Source organism: Mastomys coucha, unplaced genomic scaffold (assembly GCF_008632895.1).
Source record: "Mastomys coucha isolate ucsf_1 unplaced genomic scaffold, UCSF_Mcou_1 pScaffold21, whole genome shotgun sequence".
Classification (NCBI taxonomy): Eukaryota; Metazoa; Chordata; class Mammalia; order Rodentia; family Muridae; genus Mastomys; species Mastomys coucha.
In genome coordinates this window covers 163,782,932-163,806,256 of record NW_022196904.1, presented here as the reverse complement: position 1 = coordinate 163,806,256, position 23,325 = coordinate 163,782,932, and the positions used below count along the sequence as shown (strand labels likewise).

At 43.8% G+C, this 23,325-nt stretch overlaps 1 long non-coding RNA gene and 2 pseudogenes across 3 annotated transcripts; 1 reads left to right on the top strand and 2 right to left on the bottom strand.

Moving 5' to 3' along the window:
- LOC116101445 overlaps window positions 1-307 on the top strand; it is a 1,213-nt pseudogene extending 906 nt beyond the window's left edge.
- A 9,098-nt stretch (window positions 308-9,405) lies between these two features.
- LOC116103740 lies at window positions 9,406-20,676 on the bottom strand. Of its 3 annotated transcripts, XR_004123558.1 has the most exons (6): window positions 19,893-20,676; window positions 18,397-18,458; window positions 17,460-17,583; window positions 17,172-17,239; window positions 13,859-14,064; window positions 9,406-10,863 (listed from the first exon to the last, which is right to left on the bottom strand). It is a non-coding gene; the product is annotated as an uncharacterized LOC116103740 (long non-coding RNA). The 3 variants fall into 3 exon arrangements; XR_004123556.1 differs by lacking the exon at window positions 17,460-17,583 and having other exon boundaries at window positions 19,893-20,674; XR_004123557.1 differs by lacking the exons at window positions 17,172-17,239; window positions 17,460-17,583 and having other exon boundaries at window positions 19,893-20,674.
- On the bottom strand, window positions 13,085-13,851 carry LOC116103739 (annotated as a pseudogene).
- Window positions 20,677-23,325: the final 2,649 nt, after the last annotated feature.

Below are 23,325 nucleotides of genomic sequence, written 5' to 3'. Positions count from 1 at the left end.
AGGAGAGAAAAGCCTGAAGGAACTGCATATGTGGTCTTACAGAAGAACTGGAAAGAGAGAAGTCAAAAGCACAGAGCATTGGCCTGCCAGCCTGTGGACATTGCTACCCGGTGGCGCTTTCGACTTAGCCAACTGCCCCTACCTTGGGATGCCAGCCTTCAAGCCTGGAGAACAGGTGCTCCTGAGCAATAGCAATCTCCAAGACACATGGGAGGAATCTCAAGCATATATACGTCTTCCTCCATCCAACTCCTATCCCCCGTCGCCCACCATTGCCTCCTCCCATCTCGGGATTCAACCACTCTGAAAACTCTCACAGGGAGAGGCTTGGGACAGATGGAAGCTGCTGTGGGCAGTGGAGTATGTGCTATGTCGTGGAAGACCAAGGTATGAGGAGACCTACCTCTTAATAGTGTTAGGAGAAGGGGATGTGCTCTAAGGAACTCTACTCCTGATGCTACCATGACCCTCTCCATCCTCGAGTCCATATATCATTGAACACTTACAATATGTAAGCTCCAGGCTCCCAAAAAATCAGTGATGCTGCTATCATCTGATCTTCCTCAGTAAGTAATTCCGGGAGCCATGTGTCAGGTGTCAGAGGGTCTCAGGGGCACCAAAGAAGTCCCTCCCCCAGTTGGTGTGACCCATTTAGTGTCCCTCTGCCCCTCTGACCTCATCCCATTTTGCTCTAGCGTTGTACCTATGTCCTGTCATCTTTGGTAAACAATTGGTATTAAACTTTCCTGTTTCTATATAAAAAAATTAAAAAATAGAATGAAAGCTATAATATACATGCAAAATACCTGGTCCAGACCCATGTAGGCCCTGTGCTTTCTGCTTCAGTCTCTGTGAGCTCATATGGGACTTGGCTTGGTTGATTTGGAAGGTCTTGTTTACCACCGGGCGGTGGTGGCGAATGCCTTTAATCTCAGCACTTGGGAGGCAGAGGCAGGTGGATTTCTGAGTTCAAGACCAGCCTGGTCTACAGAATGGAAGGTCTTGTTTTCCTGATGCCCTCCATCCCTCTCTGGTTCGTAATCCGTTCTGCCTCCTTTGTCCAGGGTTTTTCTGAACTCTGAGGGGAGGAATGTGATGGAGACATACCATGTAGACTCTCTGAGTCTTGTCTGGCTGTGGGCTTATGCATACGTTCCTGGCTGGAGGAAGCCTGTCTGATGATGACTGAAGAAGGCACGGATCTATAAGTATATGAGAATATCAGTACAAGTCATTTTATTGATACTTTCCTTTTTTCATATTTTAGACCAGCAGTGTTTGGTTTTACCCTAGGTCTCTAGGCTATCTAGTTTCTGGGTCTTGGTTATCTAGTTTCTGGGTCTAGATTATCTTGGAATGTCTTGTATGGGTTCTATCTCATAGAGTAGGCCCTAGGTCAAAGCAGGTATTAGTTGATGTCTTAGTTAGGGTTTTACTGCTGTGAAGAGATACCATAACCAATGCAAGTCTTATAAAGAACAATATTTAATTGGAGCTGGCTTACAGGTTCAGAGGTTCAGTCCATTATCATCAAGGTGGGAACATGGCAGCGTCCAGGCATGCTTGCCGCAGGATCCACTGAAAGTTCTACACCTTCAACTGAAGGCTGCTAGCAGACTACTGACTTCCAGGCAGCTAGGATGAGGGTCTTAAAGCCCGCACCCACAGTGGCACACCTACTCCAACAGGGCCACACCTTCTAATAGTGCCACTCCCTAGGCCAAGCATATACAAACCACCACAGTTGGCTGTTTCCATAAATGCTGTGCCACCATTGTTGCCCTAAGCAGATTCTGGAAGCAAGACAGATTGTAGGTCAAAGGTTTTGTGGCTGGGTTGGTGTTTATGTTTTTCTTTTGGTAGCCTGCAGGAAGCTGCACCAAAGAGACCAGACTGCAGGAGTGAAGGCTCCACATGAACACCAGCTCAACCTCTCCATGCTGAGTGAATTCCATGGATGTTGCCGTCGGCAATGGGGCGGTTTATGGAGAAGAAGCCTTTCTTTGTCTTAGCATCTTGGGTTGTTTTAGAATTTCCGTGGGACCTACTTAGGCAACAACTCAATTAAGTGCAACCTAGTCTGGCTCCTAGAAGCCTAGTTTGGTGACAAGAGATAGCCAGTTGAGACTGTATCCCCATTAGGAGACCTCATTAGGATCATCTTCATGTATTTTAGGAGGTTTGCACTGCACCAGGTTTCCACATCACCCCTCAGATGTCTCTTAATTCCATCTGTCTTTTCCCTGTTCTCTCCATTTACGCTGCTGTCTCTCTTTCCCCTCCCCACCTGATCTTCCTGCTTCCATCCCCACCCACCCTCAGCCCACCTACAAAATCTATTCTATTTACTAGGGAGATCCCAGGGAGACGCATGTGTGTCCTCAGCCCCCTTGGCCCTTCCTCCTTACCTAACCTCTCTGGGTCTGCAGATTGTAGCTTGGTTTCACTTACTTAATGGCTAATATTCACTTATAAGTGAATATTTCTCTTTCTGGGTATTGGTTATCTTGCTCAGGATGATTTTTTTTTTTCTAGCTCCATCCATTTTCCTCGAAACCTTCATGATGTCTTTTTTGTTTTGTTTTGTTTTGTTTTTTTTTGTTGTTTTTAACAGCTGAGAAATACTCCATTGCGTAAATGTATCAAATTTTCTGTATCCATTTTTCTGTTGAGGGACATCTGGGTTGTTTCTAGTTTCTGGCAATTACAAATAAAGCTGCCATGAACACAATTGAACAAGTGTCTTTGTGGTAGGATGGAGCATCCTTTGGGTTTATGCCCAGGAGTCGTATAGCTGGGTCCTGAGTTAGATTGATTTCCGATTTCCTGAAAAGCCACCATATCAATTTCTCAAGTGGTGCATTCCTACCAGTGATATCGATGCAGGAGTGTTCCCCAGGCTCCACACCCTCACCAGCATGATCGTCCTCTGTGTTGTTGATTTCCACACCCTCACCAGCATGATCGTCCTCTGTGTTGTTGATCTCCACACCCTCACCAGCATGATCATCCTCTGTGTTGTTGATCTCCACACCCTCACCAGCATGATCATCCTCTGTGTTGTTGATCTTCCTTGTAGCAGAGGTAAGATGCAATCTCAAGGAGGCTTTGGTTTGTGTTTCCCTGAAGGCTGATGTCATCGAATGTTTAAGTGTTTCTCAGCTATTTGAGTTTCCTCTATTAAAACTCAATAGAGGATGCTCTGTTTGGATCCCTATCCCATTTTTTAATAGGATCATTTGGGTTTTCTGATATCTAATTTCTTGGATTCTGTAAATACTTTGGATATTAGTCTTTTATCAGATGTGCAGTTTGTTAAAGTCTTTTCCCATTCTGTAGGCTACCACTATGTCCAAATGACAGTTCTTCGTCTTACAGGACTTTTTTGGTGTCATAAAGTTCCCATTTATCATTTGTTGATTTAGTGCCTGAGCTGCTGGTGTCCTATTCAGAAAGTCATCTTCTGTCACAATGCAGTTGAGGGTATCCCCCACTTTCTCTTCTGCCAGGTTCAATGTATCTGGTTTTATGTTGAGGTCTTTCATCCACAGACCTAAATTTTGTGCAGGGTGATAAGTATGGATCTATTTGCATTAAACAGTTAAACCCGCATCATTTGTGGAAAAGGCTTTTATTCCCAGTGTATATTTTTAGCTTCTATATAAAAAAAATCAGGGATTCATATGTGTATGGATTTATCTCTGGGTCTTCAATTCAACTCCATTGATCAGCATGTCCGTTTTTATGCCAATACCATGCAGTTCTTATTACTATAGCTCTGTAGTAAACTTGAAATCAGGGATGGTGAGATACCAGCAGTTCTGTTAGTGTTCAGGATCATCAAAAACTAAACAGATGGATGTTTATTTAGTTTTTTAGTTTTTTTTTTCCTGTTTAGTTTTTCAGTCTGGATGACTTATCTGTTGGTGAGAGTTGGGTATTGGGTACTATCAATGTGTGAGGGTTAATATGTGATTTAAGTAGAATTTCTTTTAGAAACTTGGGTACAATTGTGTTTGTGGTATAGATGTGAAGAATTAAAATGTCACTTGCCGGATTTTTTCTTTGATGAGTGTGTAGTGTCCTTCCTATCTCTTTTGATTAGTTTAGGTTTGAAGTCTATTTTGTTAGGTATTAAAATGACTATATCAGTTTGCTTCTTAGGTCCATTTGTTTGGAATATCTTTTTTCCAATTCTTTACCCTGAGGTAATGATGAGGTATGATTTTTGGATGTGGCAGAAGGATGGGCCCTGGTTTTGTATCCATTCTATTAGTGTGTATCTTTTTTGGGGGGAATTGAGACCCTTGATACTGAGAGATATCAATGACCAATGATTGTTGATTTCTGTTTCAGTTGCCGTTGTTGAAGGTATATGTGAGAGCGTGCATACATGCATGTGTGCATGTGTTTGTGTGCTATGATTTTGCTGGTTAGAGATTATTTCCGGTATTTTCATGGATGTAGTTAATCTCTTTAGGTTGGAATTTTCCTCCTAGCACCTTCTGTAGGACTGAATAGGTAGGTACAAATTCTTTATGTTTGGTTTTATCATGGGATATCTTTGGCAATTGAAAATTTTGCTGGGTGTAGTAGCTTAGGCTGGCATCTGTGGTCTCTTAGAGTCCATCTGCCCTTTCTAGCTTTTAGAGTATCCATTGAGTAGTCAGATGCAATTCTGATTGGTCTGCTTTATTGTTACTTGGTCTTTTTCCCTTGTGACTTTTGATATTTTTTCTTTGTTCTGTATGTTTAGTGTTTTGGTTGTTGTGTACTGATGGGACTCTCTTTTCTGACCCAGTCTACTTGGTGTTCTGTATGCTTCTCATACCTTTATAGGCAACTCTTTTTTTGGTCCAGGATGTTTTTTCTTCTATAATTTTTTTTTTTTTTTGAGACAGGTTTCTCTGTATAGCCCTGGCTGTCTTGGAACTCACTCCATAGACTAGGCTGGCCTCGAACTCAGAAATCCGCCTGCCTCTGCCTCCCAAGTGCTGGAATTAATGGCATGTGCCACCACTGCCCGGCATTTTTTTGGTCTATAATTTTGTTGAACATATTTTCTGGCTCTTCAAACTGGGAATCTTCCTCCTCTTCTATTCCTATTATCCTTAGGTTATTCTTTTCATAGAGTCCCAGGTTTCCTGAATATTCTGTGTTGGAGAAGCTTGAATCTGGAGTTCCTGTTCTAATCTTCTCATTTCCAGGACTCCATCAGTTTGTGTTTTCTTTATTGATTCTATTTCCACTTTCAGGACTTGAACAGTTTTATTCATTTCCTTCCATGGTTTGTTTGTGTTTTCTTGAATTTGTTTATGGGATTTACTCATTTGCTCATACTGTTTGTGTTTTCCTGGATTATTATTTCCTTCTTCTTCTTCTCCCTCCTCCTCCTTTCCTTTCTCCCCCTCCTCTTCTTCTTCAACTCATTATTGATTTTTTTGTGAATTTTACATCATGCTCCCCAACCCCACTCATCTCTCAATTCCTCCATATCCACCAACCACCCTTGCAACACCCTCTAAAAGATAAAAAACAAAACATAATAATAATAATAAAAACAAATAAACACCATCTTGCATGGAAGCTGCAGTGTGTCCCAGTGTGTCTCACAGTATGCCCTTTATTTCCCTAATAGCTTTACTTGCAAATGTTCACTGCAGTGAATCATTTGGTTGGAGGCCTCTGACTTCTGCCATGCTATCAATACCGGTTCCTCGCAGGGACTCCTCTTTGGATCCTGTTGTTGCCCTGTGTCATGGAGATCTTGCAGCTTTGGATCTGCAGGACTGACCCCTTCATGCCCTCAGATATCAACATGGTCCCAGATGGCAGACGAGAAATGTCATCTGGTAATGTGGGCCATGGACATTGACACAGACCCTTGTGCCTGCATGGCCATGGAAGCAGACATGGCCCTTGGTGGCAGCTCAAGCTGGGACTTTACTATAGCCTCAGGTGGCAGTTCAGGCTGTTCCTCACCACTAGAGTCTCCAGTTCTGCCTCTCTACATTGTGCTCAAACCATTTTGCTTCTTTCTCTCCCATCTCCCCTAAACTGTTCATCTTAATGGCACCCGGAACTGTGTCTTCCATCCTGAACCACACGGAGATGGGCATGTGTTGTTTGGGTGTGTTCTGCCACATCCTTTTCCTGGATTTCTTTAAGGGATTTATTAATTTCCTGTTTAAGGAGCTCTGTCATGTTCATACAGATAGTTTTAAGGTCTTTTTCCTGTGCTTCAGCTGTGCTGGAATATTCAGGACCTGCTGTGCCAGGAGAGTTGAGCTCTAATGGAGATATATTAGCCTGGCAATTAGTAATTGCATTTTTACAGTGACATCTAGGCGTCTGGGTTTGGGGTAATTCTAGGTCTAGGTGCTGTTTTCTGGATTTGTCTTTGCTGGGTGAATGTTTTATTCCTTGGTTATCATTCTCTCTCTGGATTCAGAATGTGTGGTTGCTCTGTGTTGCCAGTTTCCCTGGTCCTCTCAGCTAGTGTGTTCATGGGGAACTTGGGTTAGCAGCGGGAGCCTCCTGGTGTTGGGTGTGTTTCCCTGTCCTGCTCAGCTGGTGTGTTTCCAGAGAATGCCTGCTGGTGTTGGAAGCTAAAGTCATGGGATAAGTTTGGGGAAGAAAAGTTTAGGAAGATCTTTGTGATGTGTTGGGGATGGGGTCAGAGAGGAAAGGGAGACAGCAGCAGTGTTCCTGTTACAGAGCTCCCCAGCTAGGAGCACTGGGTCTCAGGAGCAGAAAGGTCTGGGTCTAGATCATCTCTTAATTAAAAAAAAAAAAGTCAAAGTCCAAATGTGCCTGTCTTTTGCTGTGTTGCTAGCTAACTATGGCTGTTGATTTTATTTTTTTTTTTAAGATCTATTTATTTTATGCATATGAGTACACACTGTAGTTGTACAGATAGTTGTGAGCCTTCATCTGGTTGGGAACTGACTTTTAGGACCTCTGTTCGTTCCAGTCAACCCCACTCGCTCCAGTCTCGCTCCTGCCCAAAGATTTATTATTATAAATAAGTACACTGTAGATGTCTTCAGATGCACCAGAAGAGGACGTCAGATCTCATTATGGGTGGTTATGAGCCACCATGTGGTTGCTGGGATTTGAACTCAGGATCTTCGGAAGAGCAGTCAGTGCTCTTAACCACTGAGTCATCTCACCAGCCCTGGCTGTTGATTTTAATGTTGTGTACTTAAAATGATGTAAGTGGTGAACACTGGTTTTTAAAAGTTCTAAAAATATTTCAGTAGCAGGGTCTTGAGTTTTTGGTGTAAACAAGAGCTACCTCTTTATTGTACAGAACTGTCAACTCTAAAGAGAGAGAGAGAGATGCTTTTCAGAAGAACATGCATGTGGGAAACATTCCAACAAGCACAAAGACAACGTTATGGGTTTGGATGCTGTTGGTACTACGCCTTTCCAGGGGAGCTCTTTCACATATGCTCACTCTCCTCTCACTTCCTGTGCCAGATTCCCTGCTGATGAACGGGGATAGGGAGCTATCACATGAGTGGCCAGGTACGATGTGGGTCGGATGTGTAGATAACCAACTCATGCTAGACTCTTAGATAGAAAGTGGATCCATCTAGAGAACACTTGATTCATTCACTAAATATTTATGAGTACCATGTACTTGGAAAGCATGACTCTGAGTATGTGAAGAAAACTGCATAGTTAATGCTAATCCCAAGGAAGATAATTCCAAAGATGGGAGGGAAATGGCCACTAACCCAAGCCTTCGTGGCTAAATTAACTAAAGGAAGCCTTCTCATTCCTGGCCACAGACTGTGTCCCCAGGCGGGTCTGAGAGGTCAGCGGTGGGCGTGAGGAAGACAAGGCTTTTATAGCTCAGGGACAGGGGGGTTCCAAAGGGACTGGGTGGGCAAAAGAGGGGTGGTTGCAGAACATAAACATAACAAGTTAGTCCCTCCTGAAACAAAGACATGATTGCAAGATGGACAAAAGAAGGAAGTCACAGGTGATCACAGAACCTTTTGAAACAAAGGTAGAGTGGAGAGATGGTTATAAACAACTTCTTGAAACAAAGATATAACTGTCATTCCTGAAACTGACAGTACTTAACCATATATAGTTAAAGTTACAGGTGGGGCATAGCCCAATTCTTGAGAAACAAACAGGTTTAATTATAAACAGGAATGAACCTACTTTGTCTTTATTATAAGATGGTTTTTAAGCCTAAGATGGAAGCAGACTCATTTCTCTGTTAAAATTTTTCTTGCTTTCATGGAGCACACTGGGTGGGATAACACACACACACACACACACACACACACACACACACACACATACACCCCCCCACATACACACATACACACATACACACACACACACACACACACACACACCCACATACACACATACACACACACACACACACACACACACACACACACATATGGGTAGGGGGTGAGAAATGGGTGATAGTGGTGTGTATCTGAGGGCCCAGAAATTAGGAGAGCCAAGCAGAATCCCTTAAGCCTTGCTAATTCAATTTTAGCTTGAAAATTGAATTTTCAAGCTAAAGGTCACCATCTTAAAACAAATGAACAAACAAACAAACAAACAAAAAAGAGCAATGTTCTCTTAAAAGTTTAATAGGACAGGGCTGACTAGATCAGAGACTGTGGGAGCGTGTGTAAACAGGGGTTAAGTTGAGACATGCATTACAGCCTAGGAGCTAGCCGAAGAGGAGAGGCAGCAGACCAAGGAGAGAAATTTTGGTATTTAATGAATAAGGTTACCGGATAAGTATCTGTGTGACGTTAGGCTTGTCGCTCTTTGGCTGTTAGTGAGAGGACACGATTGCTCCGACAAGCATAACTATGAGTGAGCCTGCCTGCTCTGGAGTCCATTTACTCAGGAGAAACTCAACATTTGGTTTTTTTTTTTTTGTTTTTTTTGGTTTTTTTTTGGTTTATTAGTCAACAGTCCATCACAACAAAGAAATATATACAGGAACATTCTGAAAGAATAAATTCTCAAACTGCCTCTATTCCAAATGGAGCACTGTCATTCATTGGACTTCCAATTCTTGCCACAGTCCTTAGATAGATATTTTCTTTAACTACTTAGAATGATTCTTCATACTTATTCCCATGAACTGAAAACAAGTACGCATTATAGATTCCAAATGCCTACTTTAACGTTTCAGAATTCTTGAAATGTAAATAGGAGAACCTTTGGGTTTTCATAAAGAGATATATAAAGATATACACACATATATTTATACATCCCTAAATTGCAAGTCAGAGATAAAAGCCAAAAATGACAAAAGCAAAGTATTTTCATCCCTACCCCATCACCATCTTTGTTGCTGCTCTGGTTGTTATGTGAACCTGGGAGAGTGAGGTCTAAAAACAAGGCAGGCTAAAGTTTCATGCAATAGTCAAATTTATTCAGAGCATCAGGCAATTTATATTCTGAGGGTTAGGAAGACTCACATGAGTAAGGTGTTCAATCACAAGGACAAGCCACATATGTCAAAAAAAAAGTTTTTCCACAGAGACATATGAATAACAACAGCGGAAGCGAGCCTACTCCTGTCTGCTACATCTGGGAGGAACATGGAAACACATTCCAAGAACAGTTCTGTGTTTTGAGGAGACCGAGGCTATAAGACTCTTGTCTTGTTTTCTTGGAGTTTTCTCACAAGGACTGAGAAGTCTCACACAACTCCATTCTTATATTCTGCATTCTGACACATTTTAAACTAAAAATACATGTTTTTGCTTCTGGTGAATCATGGAGTTGGCCTGGTCTAGCTGCCCTGAGAGGCATGCATCATAGGTTTTTCAGATTACAGTCCATGGCTCCTGGGCCACAGTGTGCCTTTCAGTTCCTGAGAAACCAAGGCACTACTCCCTCAGTCAGTGAAGCATTCAGGCCACCCTGAGATTCTCTGTGTTCCCTAGAAGTCAATGAAGCATATAGAAGTTCTGCTGGACAGCTGGACATTAATCTTGTGTACCCTGTACAGCTTTCCTGCCAACTACCATTGTATTGATCTGTTTCTGAGAAAGGTATAAAAAGTCTGATTGTTTGCAATAAGCTTGTCACAGCCTTGGTCTTGCTGTGATCCCTCCAATCAGTGCCAGGTCAAAGATTCATCTCTCACCGGCCATGTCAGGTAACCTTGGCCCAGGAAGTAAGCTCTGGAGCTTACATTGGCTTTTCTCCTCAAGAATGGAGAATATGTGAAGTCATGCATTTACTCAAACAGAGGTCCTAGGTCATCATAACTTTTGATATCACCCACCTTCTCATCACTACTGTTTTGTCAGCCATTAGGTGGACCCTTCCAGGAGTGTAGAGAGCTGCGATGCTCCGCCTTCCGCCAGCCCAACGTTGAGTGCTCTTGAGGTAAACAAGTCCTTATTTGGCTGTGCCTGATCAGCATGCTTCCTTCTACATAGAGTGGCCTATCTGCAGGACCCACCTGGCTCTCAAGGGTTGGTCGGTGCAGGAGTACTTAAGCCTGTGCGGGCTTTTCCCCGGGGTCAGAAGATTGTTCAAGGTTCCTGAATAAACTGCTTGAGAAGAGCTCGTGCGTGTTGGGTCATCCTTGCCAGTCGAGGGTGGTCATGACACAGGAGATAGGCTACCACAAGTTTGGTCTCTTTTTCAGTAATTAGAGCTCGGTACCATAACAATTTCTTTGTGTGTTGGTGCCTGCAGGGAGAGAATCCTGGAGAATGCAGGAGCCTCAGCTACATTCTTGACAAGGTAGCAGGGTCCAGAACACCACTCCTAGTCCTCCAATAGAAATGCTCAGGCAGAGCCAGTCCAGGCATTGCCTTCGCTTCCTGTTTCCCCTAGAGTTGCCTCTGTAACCTGTTACAAAGATAAAGAATAAAGCAGAGTGACTAGGTGACATATTCCATTTGGATAGTACAGGGTTGGGCCAAGGGAAGCCCTTTTGCAGAACACACATTATTGTAGGACTACTTGATCCAAGATCCAAGACAACCCAATCATCCTGGCTTCTTAGCTCTCCGCTAACCAATCATGCCTCACTACTCTCAACCATCACTTGTCCCCGTTCTCACTGCTCCAGCCACCTCTCCTCCCTCTTTTTTCCTCTCCATATACTACTTCTGTCTTGTGGGCTTCATGCTTGCAGGTCCATTATCTAGAACATTCCATCTTTAGATCTGGGCAGCATACCCCTTTGCCTCCTCTAATGCTTGACCCCATGCCACTTTTGGAGATCAGTCTTCTAAGGCCATTTACTATGACATATTTCTCTACCACCCACCCACCCTCGACATGCCTAAAGTCCATCTCTTTGAGCACCCTCTCTCTAGACTACATCTCTGAAAATGGTAGAACGTCTGCCTTTTGTTCCCTCCTGATTCTCCTGGGCCCACGAAAGAGCCTGCCACATAATAATCTGTACAATAGTCACTGTAGAATTAAGTAACTGGGAAAATCAAGGCTCTGTTTGACGCTCACCCTCGCTTGACACAGACATTCCCCTCACCACAAAGTACTGCCAACCTATTGCGTCAATCCTTATGTAGCCTTTCCTGTCCCTGACCACACTACCTGCTTGGTCGTCACGCAGTAATCCGTATCTGTAACCCCGGAGTCAGACACACCATGCAGGGAGCTCATCAAGGGTCAAAATTCTTTCCCTGGGCTTATGTCCTGTGCTTCTCCTGTCCCCAACAGGACAGGACGGTAAAGGCCTAGAGACAGCCAGGCCTTTCAGGATTTTCTGTTGTGGTCACTATTCTTGGTTATCAATTTGTCTACATGCGGAATTGGCTTAGTTTGAAGTGGAAAGATCTCCCCACCCCACCTCCCCCCTTTTTTTTCCCACAAATACCTCTTTCTTGCAGACATTTCAGGCACAGGTACATGGAAGAAGTTGTATTGCAGATTTTATACAGGGTGGATTAAGAGGCACCTGGCATCTACCTCTCTCCCCGACCTTTACTTTCCCCAATACACAGCAGCTTAGAGATCAGTCTCACTGAAACCTCCTATGTGCTGTCCAGGACTATGCTAGTGTAACCAGGCAACCTGTGGAGTATGCTGAAATCTACCCTCACCGTGCTGGATGGCAGGGAATAGGGAGCTTTCAGGCGTGCCCATCCAATCCTAAGCCCCAAATCCTGGGTTTGGTTCTAGCTTGCAGTTGCTCTTTTGATAGCAGTTTTATACTATCTAGAGGTCTCAAGCATAAAAAGCTATATTTGTACTGGCCAAGACCTGTGCCCCAACTAAGAAACAGGGCAGAAACTGCCATAATAGTTAAGACGTCCTGGGATTTGAAGAGAATATGGGGTGTGCAGAAAGTAAGGAGATGGTGTGTAAATGCCCTGCAAACGTTTTGAGGGGAGAGCTAGAGCAAGGCTCCTTCACACTGATTCCTTCCATAGTGTGGAATTTATACTCCACCCAACGGTGCCTGGCTCTGATATCCCAAGTGGGCAGTACAGCAGCATCTCTTGCTTTGCTTGAGGAATGTGGGCATCTGAATGGCATTCATTTTGGGTATAGAGCAGGCCCCGAGAGTATAAACATGGAAAGTCCTATTTGCCAAAGCCTTTCTAGGTGCTACAGACTCATCTATCCTGCTCCTAGACCTGAATCTACAGGGCAGAGGCCACAGGAGGTGTCAGACAGAGCTGACGGAAGAGCCTTCAGTACGAGTGAGAGATGTCTCAGGCCAGACTTGCTTTCCGAAGACCAAGTGGGCTGGGGAGAATTCTGCCCCAGCAGGCTTGAGAGCTTAGTTGGGACCGCCACTTGAGTGGATTTGCTCCTTGCAGCGGATACTGTTAGGGTGAGGCAGAGATGGGGTGGGGAGGGGCATGAGAGACAATGGGCCGGAACTGTTGATGCCCAGCCAAGTGCTTAACTAATTAAAACAATTTGTATTATGAGGCATTGAAACATCTGAACAAGTCTGGGCGGTTGGTGAGGCAGCTGCTTTCCCCTTCAATTCTTTGGGTTACAAGAGCAACTTGTTAGTAGATTAAAACAACAACAACAACAAAAACAGAATAAAACAAAAACAAAACCCAACAATCTTTTGCATTACTTCATTACTTAAGTCTTTCCAACTCATGTGCTGATACAACACAAACTTTTCCTGTCAGATGCAACTAGTCTAGCGTCCAAACATCATGCACAACCCCGTGGTGACAGAAGCTCACTGTACCCACTCCCACCTCGGCCCTGCTCGTTTGAGTATGATATTTGGAGCATCTGGAGGAGCGAGATAGGATTGGGAACAGGAGAGAGGAGGGGACATCGTGAGTATCTGTCCAGGAGGAGGTCAGACGAAGTTGTTCAGGGCAAGCCTGAAGATGTCATTGGTGCAAACCCAAGCAAGCATGGTTAATGTCCTTTAATGGAAACATCTGGTGGAAACCCACGATGGGATCTTCATCATCCTTGAGCTGCCCTACAACCATGCTGAAGATGCAGCTATCTGCTATAGGCTGATGGTTCTGCACGGTGATACCATGCTGAATTCCATGGAACGGAAGGCTAGAGAACTTCTCCATAAGGGCAGCTTTCCCCTGGAACTGCTGTCCTTCCCAGGTAAGGCATGATTCAATCAGGTAAACTGAGCATAGTTGGGTTCTGTCGTTATCAAATAACTGACGGTAACACTGAACAAAGCTGGATCCAATCTGCTCCCAAATTGGTTTGTCTCCCATTCTGGAGAAGTCACCCACCTCACTGAGACCCGTGGGACTGGTGCGATAGCTCAGTAGTGGCAGTGGCGGCAGCAACCCAGTGAGGTTGAAAGATCCTCTTCTAATGAGAAGACCTACCTTTAATCTAGATCTTTTGAGATGGCAGGACTCACCTCTGATCTGGGCCATGCCTTCTGCTGGAAGCCTATGTAGACATGGAAGAAGGAAGCTTTTGCTCTTTGCCCGCTTGCTCTAGCCTTCACTGGCATTTGAGCCTACCTCTTCAGGATTCCAGCGTCTACTGAAGGCCAGCTGAGACATCCAGCTTCGTGGACTGAGCAAACTACTGGATTCTTGGACTTTCCTTTAGTAGGAGCCACTGTTGGATTAGTTGACAACCTTTAAGTAATTTCTAATCAATCCCTTTATATAATTCATTCCTAAGTTTTGTTTCTCTAGAGAACCCTGACTAATACCCTGGTTTATCCATCCTGAAAACAGGCACTGAGGAACAAGGAATCCAGCTCGCCAGCTCTTTCTTGTTCCAAGAGAAGATGAACCCTTTTCTTGTAATTTTGTTACCAATCACTAGAAAGAAAGAGAACCAAGATACAAACAAACAAACAAAACAAAACAAACAACAACAACAAAAACCCCATAACTAACTAGGATTTTTTGTTTGGTTTGTTTTTCACTGTGTAGCCCTGGCTGTCCTGGAACTCACTATATAGTCTAGGCTGGCCTCCAACTCAGACATCTTGCCTCTGTTTCCTTAGTGTTGAGATTAAAGACCTGTGCCATGATGCCTGGCTAACAAGAAATTTAAATGGTTACAAAATCTTTCAAAATTTTCATAGGCTTCTTTTCTTATTTTTATTTCTTGACAACATTGTGTGTATGTTTGTATGTGGGGGGATGTTTACATAAAATTGTCAACTTTCATCACATACCCCATTTTAAGGGAAAATACTTTCAGAATTTCTCGACAATATAAAGTAGTAATAAAAAAGATTGGGCTGGCAAGATTGCTCAGTGGGTAAGAGCACTGATTGCTCTTCTGAAGTTCAGATCCCAGCAACCACATGGTGGCTCACAAATCTGACGCCCTCTTCTGGTGCATCTGAATACAGCTACAGTGTACTTATGTATAATAATAAGTAAATCTTTGGGCCGGAGCGAGCGACGTTGACTGGAGCGAGCAGAGGTCCCAAAATTCAATTCCCAACAACCACATGAAGGCTCACAACCATCTGTACAGTCACAGTGTGCTCATATACATAAAATAAATAAATCTTTTAAAAAAAGATTTATCAAACAATTATTATGTACTTTACATCACAGTATGATGTGTGTTCAGAGGCATGGCCTCATATAAGCCTCAGAATGTCTCAGTGAGGTCAATGCTGTGCAACCTCACATTCTACAAAAGCAAATTAATCCAGAAGAGTTGTTCGATGCTCAGGTTTGTCCTGCTAGCAAGTGGGGGCACATTAAGTTTAAGCTACAACTGAAATTTCCAACTACTGTCAGGTGTTTTTAATACATAGGAGAAGCTAAAGCCACTGGGGAAAATATCACTTGCTAATGCCTCAGAATAGGCAAACTAAGCAGGAACAGAATTACCACTGGGCACCCAAGAGACTCATGTGTCATGCTGCTCTCTGAGAGCCTCCTTTATAGTCAATGCTTGGTGATTGACATCATTGGATTAAATGTGTGCTTCACTGAGTGACTCTGGTGTCAAAGAAACTAGTCTGGCCACTGTGAGGAAGCGGTAAATGAAAACCAAACACACTTCTCACATTCATATAACCCTTTAAAGCCAAATTTCAGCTAATATGTGTTCACAAAATTTGAAATACTTAAACCTAAGGAGGGTGTTGGGCACTGCCTTTAATCCTAGCACTAGGGAGGCAGAGGCAGGAGGATCTCAGTGAGTGTGAGGCTGACCTGGTCTGCTACTAAATACCAGGAAGGCCAGGCCTATACACAGAGACCTGATCTCCAAAGCAAAACAAAACAAAACCAAATAAAATGCCCAAGACCTGGAAGCATGAATCTCACTTCTAGAAATGAAAGTGATCAGAAGCTCACAGATTATTGAATACAGGGAAGTTTATCAAAGTATTTGACGGGGTGGAAACAACCGGCAGGTGTAGCATGAGGGAAATCACTAAATGTTTTGAGGCATGTCGTTACACATGAACACAGTAGTCAATCACTACTTTTTGGTATGTCGTCGTTATATTTGCTACAGTAGTCACTCATGGTGGCCTTCGTTCTTCAGTTGTAAGCAGATGTTGATGTGATAGTGTCAGATTGGGCTGGCGAGATGGCTCAGAGGGTAAGAGCACTGACTGCTCTTCCAAAGGTTCTGAGTTCGGATCCCAGCAACCACATGGTGGCTCACAACCACCCGTAATGAGATCTGACGCCCTCTTCTGGTGCGTCTAAAGACAGCTGCAGTGAATCACGCCAGAGCGAGCAGGGCCTGCAGAGGTCCTGAGTTCAACAGCAGCCACACACATGATGGCTCACAGCCATCTGTACAGCTACAGTGTACTCATACACATAAAATAAATAAAATAAATCTTTTAAAAAAGTGATAGTATCAGATTAATGTTTGTAAAAACCCTGCTGTGCCCTTTAGCATATGAGATAATATGTAGGACATGGCTTACATATGTAGGGCAGAGGCAGTTAACGGTGGGAACCTAAGCAGTCGGGCAAGATGTTACAGTGATTGTTCCTGGTGGTGAGATTCCCAGAACTTTCCATTCTCTCTCTTATTTATGTGTTTGCACTTTCCAATTTTCAGTCATTTCCATATATCATTTTTTCTAATAAAAACATTATTGTAAGACAAAAAGAATAAATGTGCCCCCTTTCAGCCACATTACTGAATTATAATGTTAAATGCAGCCTGGCTGGCTCCCTGTAATTCATCACCCAGTGTCAACCAGACATATCCATAGACTGCTTATTCTATTTCTAAATCCTGGAAGGACTCTGGCCCAGCCAATATTTTCAGATGGAGGCTGAAGTAGAAGGTTGGTTCGGATAGAGCAGGGCAGACTCTCAGTGCCCTGGTAATGGAAATGACTTCTTTGTACCGATTGCCCTGGAGATAGGATCCACGGACTTGGCTAGTGACATTTTCAAGAAAGATGCATGAATTTCTGATTGACGATCTCAACTCCTTGAAAAACATACTTGGGAAGAGATTTTTTTTAAAAAAATCAAGATAAATGCATGTTAAGTTCCTGCTTTTGAGGATGATGGGAAGAAATTTTACATGATGAATCTTTCTAAAATAAAGATTAATGATTTTTAGCTTGTGTCTGTGCATGTGGTGTGTGTATGTTGTGTGTGTGTGTTGTGTGTGTATTGTGTGTGTGTGTCTGTGTGTTTTGAGTATGTCTGCTACAGCGTGTGTGTAGAGATCAGAGGAGAACTTATCAATAGATAACATGAAATTATACTCACCAAATGTATATAAAGGCATAAAAGGTCAGCCCTCATGTCTGTGGGATTTGCATTCACAGAGTTATAAACTATAGGATGAAAAATATTTTTAACTAAATGATTAGCATACAAAGTGGAAGGTTTTATTATAGTATTTTCAAACATTTTTTCTTGATTGGCCCTGGCCTGCTCTTTGCCCCCGCCCTCCACGTGTACCCCTTCCTGCTTCATTATCTCCCTCTCAACTTCTTTTTCCCCCCATGTATGACAGTTGTGTTCAGGAGTCACCCCCTCAAACCACATGAATACCGATCTCAGCCAGACAGGGATGGATTACTGAATGCACACTCCAAGACGATCCACCAGGGCAACAGCTCAGGCTTGAGAGCTGAGAGCTGTGTGCTGGAAATTTCTCAGGGCCAACTCATAAAGGCTAAAACCGAAAAAACCACAGTGAGCTCATACACAGGAGCTGGCAGTGCTGCCCGGTGGTCAGCCCTTACTCAAGCCATTTCAGACATAATAGTTCACATTGACTTTTAATGTGATGGGTTCTGAGTGAAGCTTATGGCTGTGGAATTTCTTAAGATTAACAAACTGCATAACATATAGAACATAACAGGGTATGTGGCCAGCATGACCCTGCCCTGAGTCAAGTTATTTTTCTGTGTCAATGATTGGCAAGCATATTGTAGCAACAATATGAAATAAATAGCTGGTGGCATGGAACAAAATGGCCGCAGCTATGCTGTGGGGGCAGGCATGATTTTACCTTTTCCTTTTATTGAAAACAGATTTTTTCCCGTCACATAATATATCCTGATTTTGATTTTCCTTCCCTCTACTTCTCCCAGTTCCTCCCCACCTCCCTTCCCATACAGATCCACTCCTTTTCTGTCTCTCATTAGAAAACAAATAGGAGCCGGGCAGTGGTGGAGCACGCCTCTAGTCCCAGCACTTGGGAGGTAGAGGCAAGCAGATTTCTGAGTTCAAGGCCAGCCTGGTCTACAGATGAATTCTAGGACAGCCAGGGCTACGCAGAGAAACCCTGTCTAGAAAAAAAAAAAAAAACAACCAAACAAAATAAATAACCAAACAACAAAAATAGGCTTCTAAAGGATAATAATATAATATAAAAAGATAAAACAGAAGCTAACACATTGGAATCAGACAAGATAAACAAATAGAAGAAAAAGAGCCCAACAGAAGGCATAAGAAACAGATATAGATGCGAAGATCCACTTACAGGCGCACTCTGAAATCCCATAAAAACGTTAAGCTGGAAGCCATAATAAATACACAAAGGACCTGTAGGGTAAAAAAGAAAAGGAAATATACATAAATAAAATAAAAATAATAAGATTAGTAAACCTGACAAGATATTGACATTGTAAGACAAGGAACCTCTGAAGACACCATTGAGTTCATTTTCTGTTGGCATCTGCTGCTGGGCATGGAGCCACCTGAAGTGGAAGTTTCTGGTTGTATCACATGATGCAACCTCACAGGGAGTTTTGGCTGAGGAAGACCCATGGGAGGACATGTGATGTTTGGAGAGAGTATAAATAGGACTCAATGAACAACCATGGGGCGCTTGCAATGCTCCGTTGGTCTCATGTTTCTGTCTTCACTGATCTTCACTTCATTGAGAGAGGCACAGTAGAGAATGTCTCCTGGCATCCCAGCAGCTCCTGGTTGCTTTCCCTGACTCATGCCGATTGGTCAAAGTCTGGCTGTTTCTGCTAGATCATACCAACACTGTTGATTCATGTTTAGTAGCCTGATACTACTGAACTGGAGTGCTGGTATTGGAATCACTCCAAAGAATTGCATCTAAACAGGTTCACATGGCCTTGTCCCATTTATCATCTTTTCTCCCCTACCTTTGAATGGTGGGCTAGAAGGGGTTGGAGGGAGTGGGTCAAGTCATTTGAGAACTCATTAAAAATAGGTTTAAAAACAAATCTAATCCCATAGCTACCCTTAAGAGTAGTTTGAGTCACCAGGCAGTGGTGGCACATGCCTTTAATCCCAGCACTTGGGAGGCAGAGACAGGCGGATTTCTGAGTTCGAGGCCAGCCTGGTCTACAGAGTGAGTTCCAGGACAGCCAAGGCTATACAGAAAAACCCTGTCTCAAAAAAACAAAACAAAAAAAAAAACAAACAAACAACAACAACAAAAAAGAGCAGTTTGTTTCCCCAGTGAGACTCCCTTGGAGAAAACTAAATTTTCATTTGCAAGTGGTTCACAGTTGGAGATAGCTTTTTGGCTTAGGAATAGGGGTCTGTGTCCACTTCTTCTCTGAGCTCTAGGGCCTCATCTGGTGTAGACCTGTGTAGGCCCTGTGTGTGCTGCCTAAGTTCATATGTGCATCTACCATAACAAGGCCTTGATTCTTTGGTGTCCTTCATCCCCCTGGCTCTTACACCCTTGCCTACCTCTTCTGCAAGGTTCTCTGATCCATAAGGGAAGGGATTTTTGATGGAAACAGCCCATTTACGGCTGAGATTGCCAAGATCTCTCATTCTTTGCATGCTGTCTGGCTACATTTGTTCCCATCTGCTGCAGAGGAAGCGTCTTTGATGATGGCTGAGCAAGGCACTGATCAACTTCCCTGGCTGAGGCGCCCTCCTCAACTTCCCCTGGGTCTCATCTTTTCCATCTGTCTCCCCACCATAGCTCCCCCAAACTTTTTTTCCCTTCTTGTAGTGCCCATTCCTGTTTCAGGACTTCACACTCACCTTCATAAGCATGTAAATTACAGTTTACATTAGAGAGAACATGCCGGATCTGTCTCCTTAAGACGAGGATGCTTCATTTCATGTAATTCCAGATCCATCCATTTCTTGTAAATGTTTCCAACTTCATTTTTCTTTATTGCTCCTGGACACTATTTTAAGAGCTCTCTTTGATGGTTTTCCGTCTAGGCTGTTACTTTTGGGGGCTGGAGGTGGGAATAGGAGTTGTCACAGAAACCTTCTATGGCCCTGTTTCTCTGCTGTGAATCTGCAATCATCAATCCCACACCACAAAGTAGCAGCTTTCTTGGCCTTTACAGTGGGAGCATGGTTCACAGACTTTCACATGGTCTCCAGCCTCAGTATGTACCGCAGACCTCAGCATGGTCTCTGGTGGCAGTACAGACCAAGGACCCCTAGGCCCCTAGGTACAGTAGGACCATGGACCCAGACATGCCTCTCGGCGGCAGCATGGACCGTGAACCTCAATATGGCTTCAAGCAGAGGCACAGACCATAACCGGCTACAGGCATCAACATGTCTCCTGGCTACGGTGGAACATGGCTCATATGACATCAAAATGGCCTCAGATGGTGGCACGGACCAAGAACATCATCATGGCCTTTGGTGGTAACTTGGGCCCTGAGCTTCAACACAGCTCTTGGCTACTGTAGGACCTGGGACATTTACATGAACTTCAGTACATCTCGGGATGTAGGCAGCCGATCGGGTAGCTGCAAGATGGCTCCGGTTTCCGGTGTGCGTTTGTGGTAAACAACCTCACTGCGCATGCGTCAGCCTGAACCTGGCGCCAACCCCTCCCGAGCGGGTGCATGCAAATGAAGCGATATCAGAGTGACCTATCCCAGAAAGCCACGAGACCTTGCCCAGCGGGAGGTATATATGCAACCTCCCCTGGGCGCTCGGTTCTGGTTGCAGCAGTAATTGGCATTCCTGTGAATAAAGGATGTTGAGAAGAATCCTGCAGTGTCGTGTCATCCTTGTTGGCTGAGGTGCGCACGATATCGGGACAGCAGACCATAGACACGGAAGTGGCCTCCAGGGGCAGCACGGGCCTTGGAGGTCTTTCTAGGAATTCTAATCTAGAAAATGAACCGTTCTTCATCTCAGACAGATGTCCTGTCATTGCTCAGAACCAGGGAGATTGTGAAGCTAAGTAGTGTGTTTGGGGGAGCTGAGTCTGCACAAGCTCCAGGCTGCTGAACCCTGCCTGGTGGAATTCCACTCAGCAATGACATGTGTCCCATCCGCCACAGCCTTCTCTCACACCTGTCACCATCACCACCCTCTTGTCTCAGCTCAGCCTCTCTCCACTGCACACTGCACTCCATTAATCTAGCTTTCCCACATTGGAAACTGCGGTGTTTCCCACATTGCCCCACATGCGTGTTGGTCTGATTCAAAGTTGATTGCTTCTGAAGCACCATATATACCTAACCATTGCAGAGACTCATCTCAGTTATCTACTGTTCTCAGTCAGGGTGATGTTTTGGGTAGGCAGGGTATCCAGAGGCAGGTTCTGTCCAAGCTCCTGGTTGCCACGCACCCCTGACCTTCCATGTCTGCCTACCTGAGGGTCTCGAGGCTCAACCTTGTTGCTTGTAGACTGAGGGTAGTGCTGCTGCCCCTATTCAGGAATGGCCCTTCTCTGTGAGAGCTCCGGGCTGGTGCACATCTTCTCCCTGTCATCTGTGCTGGCCACCGCATGGCTCACCAGCTTGTCGCACTGGCTGAGAAGGGTCATCATTCTCCTGTTCCTCCATCTTTCCAATTTCATGAGTTCACTTTTTCAAACACCTTCCCAGGCGACTTGCCTTTTTTTCTTCCTTAGCTGTTCTAGACCTATTTAGGGCTTTGAAGAGTTCTTTTCTGCCACCATGTCACCCTTCAGTGTCTCCATGAATCTCTTAGATTCTTCCGAGCTCCTTGGCACGTGCGGGCCACTGCCATCTTGGTGGAAGTCCTTCTTCAAGTCTTATTTGTTAACCTGGTGCGTTAGTCTGCACTGGTTGGTCAGTGGGTTAAGGCTATTTTTATTTGAAGTTGGTATTGAGAGGGGTTTACTATTTCCTATATTCTTGTCTTGTTGGTTGTTCTGTTTGGGTGGGTGATTGGTGGTCCTTCCCCCTCCTCTGTCAGTATTAGAAGTTTCCCAGTGTGTTGTGATGGACATAACTGGTTCTTCCCCAGTTCTCCTCTGTCTGTACGCTTCTCACATGAAGTGCATTCTTCCCCATGTTCTCAGGGATGCAACTTCCCTCATCTTCTGTGTATAGCATTCCTTTAAGAATGCTTGCAGTGCTGGCTTCATTGTCATAAAGTCCCTTAATGTGTGCTTGCCATAAAATATTCCATTTCTGCATTCGTTCTGAGAGATAGCATTACTGGGTAGAGGGAGTTGGTTGAAAGCCATTACCTTTTGGAGCTTTTAAATTTGGTGGTAGAAGACATATTATTCTGATATTTCTACTTTGGCATTTGAGTTAGAGTCTTTCCCTTACAACTTTAAGTAGCATTTCTTTGCTTTGTATTTTTTTTAAAAAAATATTGTTGTTTTGAGAGAGAGAGAGAAAGAGAGAGAGAGAGAAAGAGAGAGAGTCTGTGTATGTGTGTGTGCAGGCATAAACATGCCATGATACACAAATGGAAAGCAGAGGACAACATCAGTGTTGGTCTTCACCTTCTATCTTGTTTGAGACAGGGTCTCATGTAGCATTCGGCTATATATGCCAGTCTGGCTATGAGATTCTGGAGATTCTCCTGTCTCCATTCCCATCCTACTATGGGAGCACTGCTATTGCAAATGTGTGTTACTAGATCTAATTTCTGTGGGCTCTGGGAGTCCTCATCCACATCCTCAGTCTTGAATGGTAAGTATTGTCTCCACCAAGCCACTTCTGCACTTCTGCTTTGTAGTTTGAATGATATTATTTTCTTAAGATTTTTCTTTACATGTCTGTGTGTCTGAGGCTGGGTGTGGAGGTATGTGAACCTCTGTGTGGATGCCCATGAAGGTCAGAAGCTGGAATCAAATGAGCCTCTCACAGGTGTGTGTGTGTGTGTGTGTTTAATTTTCTTGACTGATTATTTCAGAATTTTTGTCTAGTTATTTTTCAACACTTCAATTTGTTTGCTAAATTGTCTTTCTTTCTTTTTAAATTTCCTTCCAAATTTCTGACCATTTCAACCACTTTAGTATCTTTCTTGTCTGTGTTATGAATTGATTTCCTTACCTTATTCATTTATTTATTTATGTCCTCAAAATGGTCATTAAAAACAAACAAACAAACACCCAGTACTCTGAAATCTTTTTCTGGTATACCAGTTATCCGACAGTCCTTTCTTTCTAGTACTGAGACACTGCTAGCTTCTCAGTGTAACAGTGGCCTACTGTCTCATCTTCCCTGTGTGTTTT